This window comes from Balaenoptera musculus, chromosome 1 (genome assembly GCF_009873245.2).
Source record: "Balaenoptera musculus isolate JJ_BM4_2016_0621 chromosome 1, mBalMus1.pri.v3, whole genome shotgun sequence".
In the NCBI taxonomy this organism is placed as follows: Eukaryota; Metazoa; Chordata; class Mammalia; order Artiodactyla; family Balaenopteridae; genus Balaenoptera; species Balaenoptera musculus.
Genome location: NC_045785.1, coordinates 4,869,741 through 4,889,772, shown reverse-complemented (window position 1 = coordinate 4,889,772; position 20,032 = coordinate 4,869,741). Strand labels below are relative to the sequence as shown.

Sequence of the window (20,032 nt, the reverse complement as noted above, 5' to 3'; positions counted from 1 at the left end):
ACTTTTTATGAATCCCAAATTTAATGTATTATTGACTAGGTAGATTCCAGTATTTTAAAACTTTCCCTCTGTTCTTTAAATTCCCCAACAGCCTTCCCCCCCCCCCCCCCGCCCCATAACACACTGCAGGGAAATCTGCTGCCTTTGCTGCCTGTCGTGTGAGTTAAGTGCTTTCGATTGGCCTAAGGAGTCTGGATGACTTTTTATTTCGAAAGTTTAACAGCTCCTTCTCCCCAGGGGCAGCCCCTAGTGCACAGTCCTCGGAAAAGCCCACTGAAATGGCCCATCAGAGCTTCCTCGAAGCCTTTCCTTCCTCTCAGACCACACGGCCCCTGCAGAACACCTTCCCTGAGAGCTGGCCCAGGAAAGCGGAGGGAACGGGGCACCTGCCGCAGGGCTTCAGGCAGCTCCTGCGGGCCGCACACCACACCTGGAAGGAGGTGAGGGGTTCCACGCACATGTTAAGGCCAGGAACACATGGAGACATGGCCAGCCGGGCAGGGCTGCAGTTACCGAGTCTCCTCCTTCCTCCTCAAAGGAATGTTCTAGAAGGAAATCCTTGCCCGGTGCCCACTCGCAGGGTCACCTGTGGGTCCACCCAGGTCGGCAGGCGTTCACACCTGGGGAACCTCTGGCAGGCCACCCGGGTGGATTAAAGCTCCACGTGTACTTTGCAAAAGGAAGAGCGGTTTCCTTGCCAGGACTGACCCAGGACCACAAGTGATGGAAGCTTCCACAAGCATTTGGGAATCTGTCAGGTCTGCATTCCTCAGCAGAGACCCCCAGCTCAACAACAACAAAAAAAATCACATCTTGACACCCTAAGGTCAATGCAAAGTGTCTCTGAAAACGCTCTATAAATACTAACACCCTCTCCTTCTACTGACTGAGGTGCCTTCCCACCCAGGTGCTCGTTTGACCCCAGAGCTGTCCTGTGTAGGGGGAACCAGGTGACAACTCTGGAGGAGGGAACCCACAGAGAATACGGCGTGAGGCTGGATCCCAATCATGATCCCAGCAGGCTTTGTTTTAGAAACGGGAGCCAATTCTAAAATCCATATGGAAGCACAAAGGACCCAGAGCTGCCAAAATGCTCTGAAAGAGAAGAATGAAGTTGGAGAGTTAACACGGCTTTGATTCTAAGGATTTTAAGGATTTTATTTATTATAAAGCTACGGCAGTCAAGTCAGTGGGTTTGGTGTGAAGATAAACAACCGATCACTGAAATAGAACAGGGTCCAGAAACAGACCCTCATACCTGTGAACGAATGATTTTCCATAAAGCAGCAAAAAGCAACTCAGTGGAGAAGCAGGAGGCTTTCCAACAAATAGTGCTGGAATAACTGGACATCCACATGCAAAAAAAAAAGAAAAATGAACCTCACCCCATACCTCACCCCATAGACAAAAATGAACTCAAAGTGGCTTATAGCCCTAAGTTTAAATGTATAAAATTTTGGTAAGAAAACATAGGAGAAAATATCTGTGACCCTGGGTTAGGCAAAGATTGCTTCGATACAACACCAAAAGCATGAGCTATGAAAACAAAAAGATCCATGAACTGGACTTCATCAAAATTAATTTCTGTTCTTCAAAAGATACCGTTATGAGAATGAAGAGAAGTCACAGACTAGAAGAAAATCTTTGTAAAGCCTATATCTGCTAAAGGACTTTTTCTAGACAATATATAAAGAACTCTCAAAACCCAATAATAAAAACACAGGTAACCCAATTTTTTGGAAATGGACAAAAGATTTGAACAGATATTTCACCAAGAACACACAGGGGTGGCAATTAAGTGTGTGAACATCATTAGTTATTAAGGAAATGCAGATTAAAACCACGACCAGGTGCCACCAACCACCTACTAGAATGGCTAAAATTAAAGCAAATCCAAAACGGAGGCAGACTCGCAGACACAGAGAACAGACTCGTGGTCGCCAGGGGGCGGGGGGTGGGTGGGAGGGGGAGTGTGGGGGTCTGAGGTCAGCAGATGCAAACTGTTACATATAAGCTGGATAAACAACAAGGTCCTACTGTACAGCCCAGGGAGCTATATTCAATAGCCTGTGGTAAACCATAAAGGAAAAGAATAGGAAAAAGAATGTATATATATGTATAACTGACTCACTTCGCTGTACAGCAGAAATGAACACAGCATTGTAAATCAACTATACTTCAATAACATAAATCTAAAAAAATAAGAAAAAGAAAGCGAATGACCATACAAAGTGTTGGCAAGGATGTGAGGGAACTCGGACTCTCATCCCCTGCTGCTCGTTGGAATGTAAAATGGTACAGCTGCTTTGGAAAGCAGTTTGGCAGTTTCCATGTGATCCGGGCTTTCCACTTTTAGGTATCTACCCAAGAGAAGAGAAAGCATACGACCATACAGAGACTTGCACACGAATGTTCATATCAGCTTTATTTGTAAGAGTCAAAACCTGGAAACAACCCAAAGGTCCATCAACAGGTGAATGGACCAATCACCTCCTATCCACACAGTGGAACACTGCTCTTCGATAAAGAGAAATGAACTGATACCTGCAACGTGGACGAGCCGCCAAATAATTGTGTGGAGTGAAATAAGGCAGACCGAAAAAAGAGTGCAGACTGTAGGATTCCATTTCGATAACACTCTAGGAAACGCAAACTAACTATGGTGACAGAAAGCAGAACAGCAGTGCCAGGGAAGGAGGCGGGGCGGACCTGGAGCGAGGAATTACAAAGGGGTCCAGGACACTTCGGGGGGGCTGGGCATTTCGTTCTCTTGATCTGGTGATGGTGATGTCAAAACCCACCAAGGTGTAGGTTTTAAATATGTGCAGTTTATCATATGTCAAAGATGCCTCAATGACGCTATTTTTAGATAAAGACTAAAAAGGTGAAGGGGGCCCCTGGAGCTGTGTGAGGAGGCCCCCAGGATGTGCACGTGCTGTGAGCAGGGAAAGGAAAGAAAGGAACCAACAGGAGGAACAGTAATTTGCCCGTGACTTGTGGAGGAAAAGCGTGCATCAGAATTCATTCATTCGTTCATTCATTCAGTAAATTGGTGTTGCGAGCCCTGAGGACACAGAGGGAAATACGGTTCTTCTCCTGAAAGAAATTGGGACAAGATCCCTGACTGGCGGGTGCATCACTGTTGCGTCTCTTGGCCGTAAATTCGTACCCTGTGTGCAGGTGTGCAGTGTGAGCGCACCGCCAGGCTCCCCAGCGGACTGACTTTACACAAATCACACAAACACTTTGTGTCTCAGCGTCCTTCTCTGTAAAATGAGGATAACAGTCGTATCCACCCTACAGGGTTGTTATGATTCAATCAATTAATATCTGTGTGATTCTTAGAAGGAGGCATCGTAAGCACTCAATGCAAGAGCCATATTTGGTGCTATAATTATCACTGCTTTTATGACTAAACCATCTCAGAGACACCCACCAAGATGTAAAGATAAATCCAGGTGCTGAGATAAATGACTCTGATTCTACTTGTTTTTCTGTCTCTCCTCACTGTTCCTCATTAAACATGCATTACTTCTAAAGTGAAAGTTTTAAGCAAATGCTAATACACGGATGAACAAATAATCTAGAGCACTCAACAGCTCCAGCAGGCACTGGCCGACACCCCCTCCGAACAAGCTCCCTACGGGGGCTCAGCCCGCACCCTCCCTCCTTCCTCAGACATCCTAGAAGTCTCCCCGCAAAAGCCCCAACCAGAACCTTTATCTGCAGCGGGTTCACAGGTGGGAGGTGTGAATAGAGGTTTCTCTTGGCCCCTGCTTCCTTGTAGCCTTTTATGCGAATCAGACTGAGGACATCTCTGCCCCAGGCAAGGGCTGGTGCGTGGAACAGAGAACAGAAGAATCAAAGCCATGTGGGGCGTGGTCCCACCTGCTCCTGCCCTGGCGACAGGTGACACGAGGACCCCAGAGAGGCCCATCGTCCCCAGCAGGGGTCTTCTTCCTTACGTGGTGCCAACGGCATGCACCCTATGCCCCAGAGAACAGAGAGGGCTGCTGGGGGGCGGGGGCAGCAAAATGGTCCCTCAACCCCCAAGAGGGGCATAGAAGCAGCTGAGGAAACCTGGCCCTGGAGAGGCCAGGGGACAGGGAGGCAGAGCAGTGACCCATATGGGGTGGCAGCCAGGAACCTGAGGAAATGGCAGTAAGTGAGGGCCAGACCCCTCCCTCCACCTGCCCCTCACACACCGACAAACCCAGTGGTGGTTTAGGGGCAGCTTTAAATGTACTGAGAAATCCCAGAATTAAATGAGATTATGTTTCTGCGTCCTGGTGGAAGGAAGGATTGAAGTAGAAACTAAATTCCGTATTGGAGAGACAGACAGACAGACAGCTCCGTGTCGCATACCCTGCGCTCTGGTCTGAGGGTGGTCTCTGTCACGGACTTGTCCGCGGTCACCACCGGCTGAGGGTTTGTCTTCAGCGGATCGAAGCAGCGCGCGGCACAGTGAGGGACGCGGGTGCCAGCCCCGGGGAACAAAACGGAGGGAGCCCTGGACCCTGTCTGGGCACCGGCTCTCCACCAGGGGGACAGGCGTGTGGACGGATGATGACAAGTCACCAAGGAGCAAGGGGCAGTGAGGCCGGCTCGAAGCTACAGGAGGGGGCGTCTGGGCAGATCTGGAAGCTTCCAGAGACCAACCCGGGCATGTGAAGCCCAGCAAAGGCAACTTAAGTCTAAAGTGTGGTCCCCCCACCAGAAGCTCACAGCCGAGCAAAGGGGACAAACATCACGAGAACGAAACAAGGACGGCCTTGGGAGGGTGACCACGGAGTCCCCAAGGCGCTCACTGACGGACTCATGTCGTGTCGTGAGGGTTTCCATCCATCCTCCTCGAGATGAGAGAAGGGCCAATGCAACACATTCCCAATAAAGCCAAACTGATTTCATCTGAAGAACTGTCCTTCATCTGGAGATCATGTCCTTCCAACTTTTCTGTTATGAAATGCCGATGATATACGGTCGCTGGAATTTTTCAAAGCCTTACTTGGCAAAATTCAAAGTTGGCAACCCTGAAAGTCCCTTCCGTTAAAAAAATTCCCTGCTCTGAGAAAGCGCTGGGTGCCGAGAAAACAGCACGATGCAGACGGGGTCTCTGCCGGGGCTGAGCCATGGGGACTGAACAGAGGGGCTGGGGTACTCCTTTAGACGGGGGCTCACGGACGGCCCTTTTGGGAAGCGACATTTAAAGTGAGACCAAAATGAGCTGCGAGAGCGGCTGAAGACAGAGAGGCCAGGTGGAGGCGACAGCAAGAGCAAAGGTCCCGAGTGAGAATGAGCCGGGTGAGATCTTGGAACCGACCCAGGCGGAGGAGGGAGGGTGCAGTGGCCGCAGCTGGAATGGCAGGGAAGGGCCTGTCTGGGAACAAGGCAGGCAGGGGCATCTTCCCAGGGGAGACGGAGGTAATCAACTCTTCCCTGGGAGGGTTAAGATGGGGAAGGCAGACGGGAGTAAAGGTAAAGAGGAGGGGCTGTGTGAGAGCAGGAATAGCACAAAGGACCTGCGGTGAAGAACCTGTTTAATAAGATGCAGCCCTGCCCACCTGGTCTACCATCGACCTAAGACATACGCACCTGCTGAACAGACACCTGGTTCCCCCTCTGATGCTTGCAAAGTGGGCACAGCCTTTTAGAAATCTTTTCAGACTCGCTGTCTTGTAAACCGAGTGGTTTGGGGAGCTCCCTGCCCGTTGAAGCAACGGATTTCAGTACTTCAGGCAGAGGAGAGGACACGTACCCACCAAAACAACAAAGGGAATTCTCAGCTCTGAACGGCTGGCATGATTTTTGTTAGTGTAAGCAGCAGCGTGGCTGCAGATTGGAGAGCATTTTGTTCAGGAGGGGGATTCTCTGAATCCGGGGCCTGGGTTCTTCCTCGAGTGTGGAGAAGATGCCCCTCTACACCCTCACCCCTTGGCTGATGCCCAGGCAGGAGGAGAATGAAATGCAGAGGGAGGGAGAGCAGGGAACACCCCTTCCTGTCCGGAGAGACTGGGGAGGGGCCGAGAGGGAGGACGGAGGTGGGCACGAGATCCTTGTCATCTCTCCCACACGCACCACCCCCCAGATGGGTACCAGGAGTCTGAGACCTGAGGGTCAATGATCTGCTTCCTGGGTAACAAGGAGGAGCCAAAGGCCCTAGGAACATGGTTCCCAAACTGTGCACCCAGGCACCCTGGAGAGCCTCTGAGAACTCATGAGACCACAGGATATTCTAAGTTATTGAGGGAAACAAGCAATACTAAATATCTGTCGGACCCCTGTCAGACACCGCTGGAACAACAGTTTCACCGTGAGAGGAGCCTACGAGCCTTTGGAGGACATCATGTCACTGTGAAGCTGAGTTTTCAGTGATTGCTGAGATAAGAAGGAAGGACCTGGAAAAAATCTGGATGGAACAGGAAGTGGGGTTGGCGGCACCCAATCTGACTCCGGGATTTGAAAAGCTGTCCAGCCCCTGATGGGCACACATATCCCATTAGTAAGTAACTGGGTAATTTAAGAATGAAATAAAAAATGATGAGTATGATATTTTCAAGCGGCTGTTGTTAGAACACAAATATTTATTAAGGCGTTTGGATCTAACTGCTTAATAAATGGAACTGTTAAGTATTCTTTGAGCCTAGGGACGCCATAAAAAAAAAAAAAAATCACTGAGGCACTCGGGGTGCCAAGAACCAAGAAAGTTTGGGAACTTCTGCTCCGGAGCAGGTAGATGGACGAGAGGGAGAGCAATCGTGGATGACGGACCGCCCGGAGCTCACACTCAGGCTGCCGGGTACTGTTCTGAGCAACTGACTTGGAACAACTTGTTTCACCCGCTAATAACCCTCTTTGCCTTGAAGAGGAATCAGTCCCTACACAGGAGGGCGCAGAACTCTGCTGGGCATAGAGTAGGTGATCAGCGAGTGGTGACTGCTAATAATTCTTATGATCATTATTACCTTTATTATGGATGTGATACCCCTAGGAGGCGGGGGCACAGAGAGGAAATAAGGCCCCCGCAGCTGTTCAGGCAGTGAGGGGAGAAGCCCCCCAAGACCTGCCCCCTGGTGGACAGACATCCCCACCAGGCAGCTTAGTGCCGCATGATCTGCGGGCCCCAGCGCCTCGGTGGGAGAAGGCAGGAAGGCTGAGGCCTCTGATGGTCAGGATGCGGAGGCCGCTTTGGAAGGGGCCTTGGAACGCTGAGAAGATAAAAGTGGACCAGCTCCACCTCCGGGGCTGCCTCCCCAGAGGCCAGATGGGCCGGTGGCTCCTGGGGCTCATCCGTCCAGCCTTTCTGCAAGCAGCACCCAGGGAGCTACCCGTGGAGCGCAGGGACCCCTCCCTCAGCCACCACCAGGTCACGAGCACACACCCCTCCCCAAACCCCAAGGGGCAGGGCGGAGCGGGGGAGGGGCGCTCAGAAAGACTGAATAGGGACCCAAAACATCCAGACAGAGAGGGGTTCCCTCAGGGGCTGCTTGCTACAAGCCATCTGACTACACTCCCAGAGTGGACCTAAAATCTAGGAGCCCAGCCCTCCCCTCTCGAAAGCAAGGTCAGGCCACGCGGAGAGAAGGAGAGAAGCTACGTTTTCTGTGCACACACGGGGCACAATGTGAGTGGACCGGTGACCCTGCAACACATGGGCCAAGGCGTCAGAGGCGGAGGACGTGGGAGAAGGTGAGCCCTGGGCCGAGCCAGCAGGGCCCGCCATGGAGCGGCCCACGGCCCCGTTGCCCCAAAGGATGGATGAGCGATTCCGAAATTCCCCAAGTCCCCAGGCTTCGGGCACCCGCCACCCCGGGGACCTACAGCCCCCAACGGCCCAGTGGGGCCAGGGTCAGACTGTGTGGTCCACTCGCCACACCCAGGAAAGCTAGACTAGGTCTCACGAAGAAAACGCCCAGAGAAATCCGACCATGAGGCAAACCCATCCTGCCAGAGTGCATCAAAATCACTGTTTGCAAGATTTCTATCTGCCCCAGTTGACTTGTTTCAAATCCGAAGTGCTAGATTCCCGGTATAGTAATAGAAAGGGTATTCATAGGCACTGTGGCTTCCAGTAAGATGCAAAAAACTTAGCTCACATTTTTTAAAGTTTATAAATAGCCTCGGAAAAAGAGCTGGAACACGCTTCTTAGTAAATACAGCTGACCCATTTTCCTCATTCTTCACCAGGAATAAAGCGACTGTTACCACGGAAAGTACAGAAGAGTCTAAATATATATTTCCTCCTCACAGGCACCAGATCAGAAAAGCAGCGTCGACACCCAGGAGGCGAAGGAGGGAGAGGCCAGGCCCCCGGTTACCACCCCGCACTCCCGAGGGCCAGGGTGGCAGCGGGTGCCGCTGGGAGCCCACGCCCCAGGCCTGACTCTCGGCTCCAGCAGTCCTGCTCAAGGTCGTGGGGCTCGGCCAGGCCTGGTTGGCCCGTGCTCCCAGCGCCGTTTCTGATCCTGGCCAGCTGCCATCTCCTTTCCATGCGGGAACGTACCCCAGTCGCCCCTTCATCTGCAAAGCTGCAAACCAGCTTGCGTGATGGCCTCGGAGGGGGTCCTTGTTTCTGATGACTTCCATACCTTGGGGAACTGTTTTCCCCCCTCCTTTTGGCAAGAGCTGTAGTATGTAACAATTACCCACCAACCCAGCAGGTCTCAGTGATTCAGAGGGAAAGAACAAGGCCTCTGGGCAGTCCGTGGGGAAGGTTAAGTGTGTCTGTCCATCCACTGCTCTGTCCCGGGTGCTGGCCCCTCCGCAGGCCCACGGGTAGGCGTCTGGCCAGCTTCCCCGGGACCTCATTCACGGCCCCCACGCTTCGCCTGGCGCTGGTGGAAGAGAGGTCTCAGAGGGGCCGCAGGCTGCGCAGAAACGCAAAGCCTTCCTCACTGTTTTCCCAGGAGTCGCAGGGGATGCGGGGGGCGGGTACATGGTGGGGCAGCTCTGCAGGACCTCCTGGGGACGGCGCCTGTCACCCTGAGCAAACAAGAAGGCTCCCCCATGAGGCTTCAGAGGACTGAGGTCTCTGGGGTGCCTGCCACCCAAGCAGAGAGACACATGAACAGACACAGCTGGTGGGGCGGAAGCCAGAACACCCCGGAAGGCTTTCATGGGAGCCGGGGTCCCCGTGGAGGCAGGACACTGGGCCAGACCCAGGCAGGGTGAGGGGATCACCTGGTGTCCAGTAACTAGGAAACGGTGACGGACATGGACCTTCTGCCCCAGCTGACCCTTAACCCCCCGTCTGGCCAGCTCATCCCCATGGAGAGCAACCACGCGGGACCCTCCCCAGGCTGGTGGAAACCTATCTCCCTGTCCCACCTGCCCGCGCTTCACCCGGTGCGGCTTGAACAGGCTGCCGGCCCCGTGCTGGGGGCTGGGCTGTGGGCGTCCCCACAGGGCCTGGCCACGTGGCTCTGGGGTGGCCTGCTGTTCCTCCTCACCTCCCTGCGAGCCCTTACAGACCTCCCGGACAGGGAGCTGCAGAGCTGAAAGCCAGCAGCCCACTAGCCCACCCTGAGCAGAGGGGTTTAATAAGGGTCTGCTGTCATCCCTGCCCACGCTCTGGTCCCGACGGGGTGACACGAGGAGGCCCCCAATCTGATCACGGATACTCGGGGGCTCAGGCTCGCATCCCCCTCACCTCTGCACACCACTGGGCCTGCACACAGCAGGTGCTCAAGCAGGGCTGCAGGCCGCCTTCTTATAAAGAGTGAGCGCTTGGAATTCTGCGAGTTTACACTGTATTCCTGAAGTCTCTGTTCTTTATCAGTTATGTCTCTAGATTAACTTTAATTCATCATCTCGTTTATGATCATCAAAGAACTTATCATCAAAGAACTTAACTGATATTTATTTGATGGAATCTACCTTATCTATGAAATTTATTACTTCAGAGAAGTGCAAGCAGCTACCAGCAAGCGGAAACTGCCCCCCATCACCAGAGAGCCACCTGCTTTATCGTCCACCAGACTTGTTCCTGGAACAGGTAAGGGGATGGGGGATCTAAGGTCCCAGCACCCCAGATTAAAACCTGGCTCTCAGGGGAACTTGGGAGCCATGGGGTGGCTTTAGAGCATGTCAGCCAACCCTTTGGCATTTCCCCCAACAAGAAGGGCATGTAATTCCCCCCTCCTTGAATACAAGCTCACAGAAGTGATGCTATGTGACTTCATGAAGGCAACACAGCTTCCCCTGGGTTCCCTGTCAGGACTCGCACCTCTAGGGCCCACGTGTGAAGTCTGGCTGTCCTGCAGCTGCCGTGGAGACCACATAGAAGGAGGGAGGCCCAAGGAGCCCCCCCGCTGCTCTGCCCCCAGGGGTTTGCGTCTTTCCAGACACTGGAGTGAGGGGCCCTCCGGACGACTCAGCCCAGCCACCGTCTGACTCAGCAGCACTGGGGCCCCAAGTGAGAGCCCCTGGCCCGGCCCAGCCAGGCCCCCAGAACCAGGAGAGGTGATAGTAATAAATGATTCTGCAAAGTCTGAGGTGACTTGTTATGAAGCCAGAATTAGCTGGGACGATACACAAGCCTTGCTGGCTGTGGGGCTCTGGCCAGACACCTTCCCCCCTTTTGCTCGCCTGAAATGAGGGGACCGGGGACCAGGAACAGATTTTTGCCAGACTTTTCTCTTGATTTTAAAAAAACGAGAGACAAAAAGAAAAAACAAAATGAAACAAGTATAATAGAACAAATTCTTCATAAAGCTAAATTTATTCCATTTGAGAAATACTCTTTATCTTGAAATTATGTCCCTCTTATATTGCTGGTATTAGAATATTCTTCCACTTATGAAATGATGATATAGTAGCTGGCCACTGGCTTTTAATGGCCTCACTTGGTCAAATTAAAGTTTTTAAAATTTGACCAGTCTGTGACATCCAAAGTCGGGGATCCACCTGGCCTCAGATCACTTCCATATCTGATAGGCCGTGATTTACAAAATTCCCTACAGAAAAGGGGAGCTACCTCTTCTCCCTCCAAATATACTCCACAAAGCCCTGCCCCGGCTTATCAGCTCAGACACCTGGCTCCGGTTTAACACAGCTCGTTAGTCACACGGAGTCGGTCCTTAACAGGCCTGCAAGCCCTTCCACCCAAGGCAGCCCCCTGCCTCAGGCCCCTGGCGTGCCCACCCCGCTTCTGGCGGTGCCCACTCCTCCCACCGGGCCCTGCAGGGCTCCAGGAACCCTGAGTGGACGAAGAGCCTGAGGCTCAAGCAGAAAGAATTCCTTCAAATCCCAGCAGAAAGGGCCTTGCTTCCTAAGCCCAGCGCCTTCTCCAGCAGCATCTGGCCCATCCAAGGCAGGGCGGCTCGCCCCAGAGAGAAACACACAGACCTCCAGAAAAGGGTGTCAGCAGATCTGCACTTTCCAAAAACAGCGTGTTTTCAGGTCATGGAACAGAGAGACGCCAGCCAAAAAAACGCTGTGGGCTTGATTTCTGAAACGGTGAAGCCGCCTGGAAGCGTCTGGCCCTCTGGCCTTGCAACCCGGCCAGGTTCACATTCTTTTCTCCCCTGCATCAAAGGGTCTGTGGCCATGGAGAGGGAAGGTGCAAATCCCTCTAGCCATGGGACGACGACCAGGGTGTCACGGCGGGATGACTCGGCTGGAGCGTTTTCTAACCCTCACGGCATCGGCCACCCTAAAGCACCTGGGAGCCGGCAGCACCCCCTCCCTTTGCCCAAATCCAGGTGTGCGGTGGCCCCAGGCTGAGGCCCCTGGGGGGGAGTCCAGGCTTCCTTGGGAGAGGGTGTGAGCAGGACAGGCTAGTGTTGATGGCTTCCTGATGCCAGATAAATACCATTTTGAAGCCACCACAGTATTTCTCGAGCACAAACAGTACAGTAAAGCCGAGACATTTATATGCAATTGGGAGACATTTATCCTGTGACAACATTCTATTCCAATGACTTTTCTATTGCCACCAATGATTAATGATGTAAATTCTGTCACTTGGGATGATGGATGCAGGGCAGCTAAGGGGCCTCGCATAGATTACCCAAACCCCGGCTTCCCATTGGCTCCCAGGACAAAAGTGGCCTGTGCTTCAGTCAAGCGTAAATGTAAAGTTCTTTTAGATTAAAAAAGCAGTCTTCCCGTCCAGAGGCGGCCGGTTCAGGACTGGGGGAAAGGCTCCTCTTCCTCAAACATGTTTTCTCCCTTCGGCATCAGGGCTGCTCCACGAGCTCCAGTCAAGAACTGCATAATTCTTTGCAAAGAGGAGCTGGGAAGGCCTTCGCCACAGCAGGAAAGTTAGAGACAGGCGAGCAGGGCCCAGGGGCTCATGGGGTCTGGGCTCCCAGGTGCTGGGTCTGACGCAGCCCCACCAACCTAGGTCCCAGGCAGGCCGAGCTCCTCCCTCCTTCTCTGCTGCGGTCCTGCTGGTCCAATTGGTCCAGTGACCCGCGTCTTCTCCCAGGGCCCCAGGGTCTCTGAGGTCCTGCCACTGTCCTGCACCAAAGAGGGCGTGCAAACGTCCCCCTTGAGAAGGCCTCGCTGCTACTGCTTGGCGGTTCGGCCTCTGTCTCCCCTTAAATGCTGTGTCTCTGGGGGGCTCCCTGACGCTCTCCTTCCCTCTCAGTCCACTGTGCCCCTTGGGGGTTTCTATCTACTCCCCGGGCTGTAGCTGCTGCTGACTCCCGAAGCTGTATTTCCCAGGCCCTCCGTGATTCTGAGCTTTACACTCACAGATCCTACTGTCCGTGGGTGTCTCCTAGGGGCCTCCAACCGCAGGCTTCCGTACACCCCGGGGTCCCACGTGGCAGTGAACACGACCTCCTCCAGCCCAGCGGGCCAAGACAGAAGCCCTGGAGCTGTGCTGGCTCCCCTCTGGCCCTCACCCTCCAGGTCGGACTGATGAGCAAGTCCTACAGATTCCTCTCCTTAACAATGTCTCGAATCTGTCACTTCTCTCCCACTCTGGCCCAGTTGTCACTGAGATTAATGACAGCAAGTTCAGGGTCTCTGAACAGTTTTCCTCACGTACGGTCTTGCCACCCTGGCCTTTCCTCCGAGCAACAGAAATCGCATCAGCCGCCCGACCTGGGCCCCCCCGGTGTCTCCCCAGGCTCGTGACACACGCTGGCCACCGCCGTCTGGGCTCCGCTCCGCCTGGGGCGGAGACAGCTCCAGCACCCCGACCTCCGCCTCGCTCCACGCTGCACACTCTCTGGACTTCGGGCGGTTTCTCGGACACGCCATGCTCTCTCTGGATGCCACATCTTCATGGGGCAACTCCCCCTGCCTGGAACAATTTCCTCTCCCCCTGCCCCTTCACCTGCGACCTCCTGCTCAGCCCCCAGGTCTCAGCTCAGCCATCACTCACTCAGAGAAACCATCCCTGACCCACCCACCAGACCACACGGGCTTTGCTGTGGGCTCCAGGAGTGGCCTGTGATCCTGTCCTCCTACCCCCTGACACACCGCCCCCTCCCCACGGGGTGAGCTCGGGGTCCTCGTCGGTCCTGGCCATCAGCACTCGGCCCTAGCACTCCACACGGCGTCCGCGCAGAATAAGCGTCCGATACAGGGTTGCTCAGCGGGGACACCGAGTAGGGAACTTCTCTGCATGTTGGGCATCTTCCCTCCCACCCCCCCCCTTGAATGCAAAGTCCTTGAGGCCCAGAACTCTGCCAAGTTCATTTCTGGACCCCTGGGGAGCCCGTCACAGGTCTTGCACAGAGTAGGTGTTCAGAACATGTTTATGGAGAAACCAGCAGAGAAGAAAGAAAAAGACCTCATATAAAAAGCCCAGGGAACCTAGAAAATCAGTGGCCTCATTCATAAGGCAAAGGCTTAAAAGTTTAAAGAAGGAGAGAGAATGGATGTGCAGTGTGCAGCGAACATGCGGGCCTGTAAATCAAGCTGTTGTAAATGCCACGGGGACAGCGGCTTGGTTTCCCTGCAGAAACGCGGAAAGCAGCTGTAATTCAGAGGTAAGGCGGGCCTTACAGGAACTCGTAGGTCTGGATTCCTGGCACTCCTAACTCAATTTGGCCATCTCTCTCAGCGTCCTTTCTTGGAAAACAGATGCGCTTTCTACTTTGTGATGCCTGGGAAAGGCCTGGCTCTGTGCTGACAGGTGGGGGAGCCCCAGCCAGGGAGACACCCGGAGATTTCTGCTGTCCTGGGGATTCCCACCCGGTGGCAGGAGAAAGCACAGAGGAAGAACGCAGAGACACTGTGTACCCTGGCCCCCTTCTCGACCCCTTCCCAGGCAGCGTGGTCACCTCCGAGGCAGCTGGGCCTGGGAACAGGAGGGCGTTCACAGGACGTGCCCTGGAGACTTGGGGGCTCCACTGCCCACACCCAGCGTGAGGGACCCACCAGAGAGCAACCGGCCACAGACGGGGGTGGGGAGGGGGGCATCGGTCCCACGCCGGAGTCTGGGAGTGGCATGATGCTGGGACCGGACTCTCGGTTGTAAGGTGGAGGGTCACCCCGCCTCCAGACCCCGACCTCAGAGAAAGGCTTGGTCAGCAGCAGGGCTGCCTGCTCGCTTTCTCAGCGACCGTGAACATCACTGACTCTACTCTCCTCCCCAGACCAGCGTCTCCCACCATGCCAGTGGCCACAGCTGCTGGAGGGGGGAGGCCAGAGGCCCACGGCTGCCTCTGGCTCATTCACCACGTGGGCCCTCACGCCCTCCAAGGCACACCATCTCCTCTCGCCCCCAGGCTCTGCCCATGGACCTTCCTCCAGCAAAGAAAGACCACCTCCTCCAGCCCTCCCTCTCCATCCAGGCTGCGCTGGGCTCCCCCATCTTGAAAAGCAAGGTTCACTCAGCTCTATTCTCCCCACCCCCCTCCTCTGGCCGCTCCTCACCTTCTTGTGAAACTTCTCAAGCTGCAGTCGCACCGACACCTCCAAATCAGGAGGCCGGGCAGGAAAAGGACTCAGGAGCAAGTCCCCAAGAGGACCAGACAAAGAAATTATGAGATGCAGAAATTCTGAGACCTTCGAGAACTGCTACATTTCTTAGTTGAGTGAATGCACATACCCCGCTACAAAAATTATCTTCCAAGTTTGGATTTTAGGTTCCTGGAGTAAAAGGAGTGAAAAATCTAATTTTTGAAACCTTCATAAATATGTGCATTTCTTTGGATAAAACTACCTAAATGAATCCACTTTTGCCTGACAAAGTAGAGGAATCCAAAGCTCCTGAATTTTAAAAGCTTCCATTAAGGTATCTTTTCTTTTTTCAAAAAATAGTGAATTGAAAAATAAATCAGAAGGCTTAATTAAGCCCAAGGCCAATAGGAGACAGCCAGGACGAGGCTCCCTGACAAGTCCAGCAAGCCCAAGCAGGGTTGTGTCTCCTGCTTTTCTTATTTCTGAAGCAGCTCCAGCCAAAGGCGTGCCTTTGAATCGTACAGAATTAGAATTCTGCTGTGTTTTTTTTCCCAGGCAGTACAGTATGTCTTCATTGGTGCTACAGCAGGCTCGTAAATTAAGATAAAAAGCTGGTGAGCATGTGGGCGCCGGCGCGGCAGGGAGCTGCGCGGGGTCGCCATGGCAGAGCTGCAGCAGCTCCGGGTGCAGGAGGCGGTGGACTCTGTGGTGAAGAGTGTGGAGAGAGAACATCCGGAAAATGCAGGGCCTCACGTTCCGGTGCAGCACCGGCTGCTGTGAGGACAGCCAGGCGTCCATGCAGCAAGTGCACCAGTGCATTGAGCACTGCCGTGCACCTCTGGCTCAAGCCCAGGCCCTGGGGACCTGCGAGTTGGAGAAGTTCCAGGACCGCCTGGCCCGGTGCACTATACACTGCAACGACAAAGCCAGAGATTCAACGGATGCGGGGAGTAAAGAGCTTCAGGTGAAGCGGCGGCTGGAGAGTTGCATGACCACATGTGTGGATGACCACGTGAACCTCACCCCAACCATGACCAAGAAGATGAAAGAGTCTCTCTCGTCCACTGGGAAGTAGCTGTCTGCTATTGGCCATCGGGGCTGAAGGCAGGAATCTATTTAAAAAGAGGAACGGGGATTTGGGTTTTCTAAGGAAAGTTTATGAATGAGGAAATTAAGGATGGCAGCAAGTTTAAGGCCTATGTCACTTGCCTCTGGTTCTTTGTGTGTGAATCCTAGAAAGTGAAAAAAACTGGTGCTACAATTTGGGTCAGAGATAGCACAGGAGAGTTTTTGTGAGCCTGAATTTCAAGTGGCCAGGGCTTATCCTGGCAACAGGGAGTCTCCCTTGTACCAAGCCAGAGCCCTCCAAGGTACCAGATTCTCTTAGTACACAGATACCAACAGGCTGGCAGGTTCATCTGACCTGCTTATGATCTGGTGGAGTGTGAGGAGAGCTGTTTCTATTCATTGCCAACCTCCTGTTTACCAGAAGGATCAATACAACATTTTCCACAAACCGGAAATAAAACAAAATCCATGAGGTCACTAATTTAGAAGGGGAAAGGGGGCTTCTGGGGATTTGTTTTGCTTGGTTTTGTTTTATATACAAGGGCATGAAGTTACTTTAAGATGTAGAGTTGGGAGAGGTAGTTTGGATAAAAACTTTGAAAGGGTCCTTGCGGATATTCATTTCTGGCCGTCAAAACGTGGATGTGCATTTCTTAAAATTCTCACACATGACACCTTTCAGCCTGGAGACCCTGAAAAAATGTAAGAAGCGCTATCACACTGGTAGGGGAAGAAAGCCTCCCCTCTAACTGGCAGCCATGATGAGCCCTGAGGCTGTCTGCGGCAGAGTCAGCGGAGTGACAAGACAATCTTGCAGTGACACTCACCCTTGAAGGGAAAGGGGATTTTGACTGTGCTGTATGCTAGTATTCAGGAATGAACAGCGAAAGAGGAATTGTTAGCTGCTTAATTAAGAGAGTTATGAAGTACTGGCTTTGGAAAAATCTGGTTTCCATAAAACAAAACAGAATGAAAGCCTAAACCCAGTATTGCTTACTTTGCCCCCTGTAATAACAGAGCTCTGTTGAAACAATCCCTTGGCAACACGAAGGTCAAAGGAGAAAAAGTCAGCAACTCAGGGGCGAGCTGTGACTCCTTTAGAGCAAAAAACGGGACAGCCCCCCGTTACCAAATACCACTTGTGCGACATGCGTTGTTCTTGCCCCAGTATCAGGCACCTTATCATTTTATTAAGGACCTTGTTGCGTTTTTACCAACTTATTACTTGATAATATAGCCTGTCTGTTTGCTGTTTCAAGACTGTGATACATTTTCCTAGTGGTTTGGTTTTAAAAATAAATAAGACTTCATTTTTCTTCAAAAACAAAAGCTGGTGGGATGGAGACAAGAATGTGTTCCTGAGGAGGGTCGAGAAAGCAGCAGAACACTGGCCCCAGAGTTGGTGGCTCCTGGCACCTTCCTGGCTAACAGGGGCTCCCCGTTTCCTCAGACCTGCTGAACTAAAAGCCCCGACTTCCGCAAGCCAGGCCGAAGCGGGCTGCATCTCAAAGAGGGAAAGGTCTGTGACCCAACCATGCACCTGTGCCACCCTCCCTATGGGTCTGCCTAGGACCAGGCGCTGAGAAGAGACAGACAGCACCCCATGCGGCCTACAACTAGTACCACTGGCCAGAGGCCACAATAAATGGCCATGGATGGCCACTAGCTAGGCCATCCTAGCTAGTAGCTCTGTGTGTGAATTGCTCTGCCTTAATTCAAGTGCACATTCATTTACTTGAGAACTCAGCACCTGTTAAATATATCAGGTGCTGTCCTAACACCAAAGACACAAGAGTGAAAAAGCCCTGCCTTCTTGCAACCTACATTCAACTGGGGGAGGAAGGCAGCAACCAGAATCCCTCAGAAATAATCAATTGTGATTATGCTCAGCACCCCCAAAGGCAGTTTAGACCATTTGACACAGACCCTTGCCCTAGTGCAGGGTCTTTCCCCCTCTCAAGATGCTGACACGAACCCTGTGCTCCAGACAAAACGGACTATTCATTTGCCTCCAAATCCATCCTTGCCTGCTCCCATGCCTACATTTGTGCTATTCCTTCCCCTAGGAAGGGCCCCCTCTTTACTTCTCAAACATCCTACTCTGCCTTCAGAACCAAAATCCATGCCACCTCCTCTGCGAGTCTCTCCTGGTCCCCTCCCCACATCTCCCTCCTCTGCCCATTCCTCAGCTTGGTCTCCAGCATGGAGCGTGGAGCCTGGCACAGCACAGTTTGAGGGGCTCACACAGAAATGCTCATCCATAAAGCAACTTAAAAACACTCAGGAAGAGAAAGAACAGCATTCAGGGTAGGAAACAGTTAGTGGAAGCTTCCAGGAAGAAGCTGACCTGAGTCTCTGCTGGAAGAAGCTAAGTGGGGTGAGGGAGGAGCAAGGAACTCTAGGCAGGGGCCAGCACCTGGCCAAAAACTCCCGGGGATCAAGCAGGGTGCCAGCCCCCAGCAGCAGAATGCCTCCCTTGCCATGATGGCACTGTGCTGGGGAGGGCACCCCAACAAGGATGGCGGTGTGGGGAACCCCAAAGGCAAGTGGCTCTGGGGGGACCCGTAGGCTCCCCAGCAGAGCACTGAGCAACCTAATGGAGCTGGTGTCCAGTTGTGTGGGACTCACAGGTGGGGGGTGTAGGGGACTCAACCTCCCTAAGCATCTGAGCCAGAGGATGTGGCAGCCAGAGCAAAGATGAGGGCTCCGATCTAGGGCCAGGGGGAGAAACTGGCCCCAGAAGTCCAACCCCTCCTCCATGGCCTCTGTCCCCAGGAACGCTCACACATAGAGAAGGAAGGATGGCACTTAGGTCCTTTCAGAGAGGGGGAACTGAAGCATAGATAACGTGACTCACTCAGGGTCATGGCTCATTGACGGCAACCTGGGTAGGTCACACCTGTAGTCGGACGGGGGCGCTGGGGAAAGCAGCCCAGCGCTGGCATTACAGGGCGTGGGCTGGGTTCAAATCCTGCCTCTGACTTACCAGCGGGGTACCTTTGGGCAGGCCACTTAACCTCACGGAGCCCAAGCTGCCTTCCCTGCAAAGTGGGAAAAACGCCTCCCCAGCCGCCTGACCGGGTAGTGGGGAGGATTCTGTGACCCATGCATGGCGACTGGCAGTGGCCTGGCTCAGCCCAGAGTGGCTACCACAGAGTATCCCCTGCGTGCTGGGGTCTAGTCTTCTGCTGAGAGGGAGACAGTGGGGACCACAAGGGAGCTGGGAGAAGGTGTCATCCAGCTGGGGGGACCGACCAAAGGGACCCCCCCAGGTAGGGCACCCCCTGCAGAGGGAGAACGCCTCAACCCAGCCGGTGACCAAGTGGAAATTACGAACTTCTCCACTGTGGCAGCAGAAATACCAAGGTTATTTTGAAAAGTATAAGAAATGTTAATTCCCTGGGGCTCTTTATGTAAAGATAGACTAGAATCAAGAGGATCGAGTGGCTCCCAGGAAACTGACAGGAAGAGAGATGCACTTTAATATTTCATTAGTGTCCCATTAGCAAGATAACACACATTTTCACACTTGCTGACTTCTTGGGAATAATGTCTTATTCAGAAACAAACGGGGACACCACCGCCGCTTACCCCGCTGGCCTGCGAAGCATCCTGAAGCAGCCCATCGGAAAGGACTTGACCTTCAGGGTTATGGCTACCCAAGCCAATGAACTCAAGAGTGTGTGACTTCCTGGGAGGCTCCTAAAAAACCTGCTAATCCAGATGAAACCCAAGCAACTGAGGTGGAAAAGTAAGGAGGCAAAGCCTTTCTTACGCTTCTCAAACCAGGCTCGCACTGCTCACCCCTCCAGGCCACCCACCAGCTGAGGAATCCTAACACCTGGCCATCACCTCTCGCCCTACAGCTACAGCTACAGCTACAGCTACAGCTACAGTGGAGGGCAGGGGAGGGGAGGCAAGGGGACAGGGATTCAGGAAGACGAGGGGTGGGGTGTCCTTAGCTACCATTGTGCAAATCACTGTCACTTTCACTTGCTCAGCAAATATGTACCAGGCACCTAGCATGTGCCAGGAATAAGCTTGAGGCTGGGCACAGGGCAGGAAGCACACAGCAGGCACGGAAGCAGAGAGAAGTAATGAAGTT

The 20,032-nt window shown here is 53.3% G+C and overlaps 1 protein-coding gene and 1 pseudogene across 4 annotated transcripts in view; one reads left to right on the top strand and one right to left on the bottom strand.

The window, feature by feature from the left end:
* Nucleotides 1-20,032, bottom strand: part of CAMTA1 (calmodulin binding transcription activator 1) — an 875,067-nt gene that overhangs the window by 727,585 nt on the left and 127,450 nt on the right. The window lies entirely within an intron of this gene.
* LOC118896540 lies at nt 15,520-15,934 on the top strand (annotated as a pseudogene).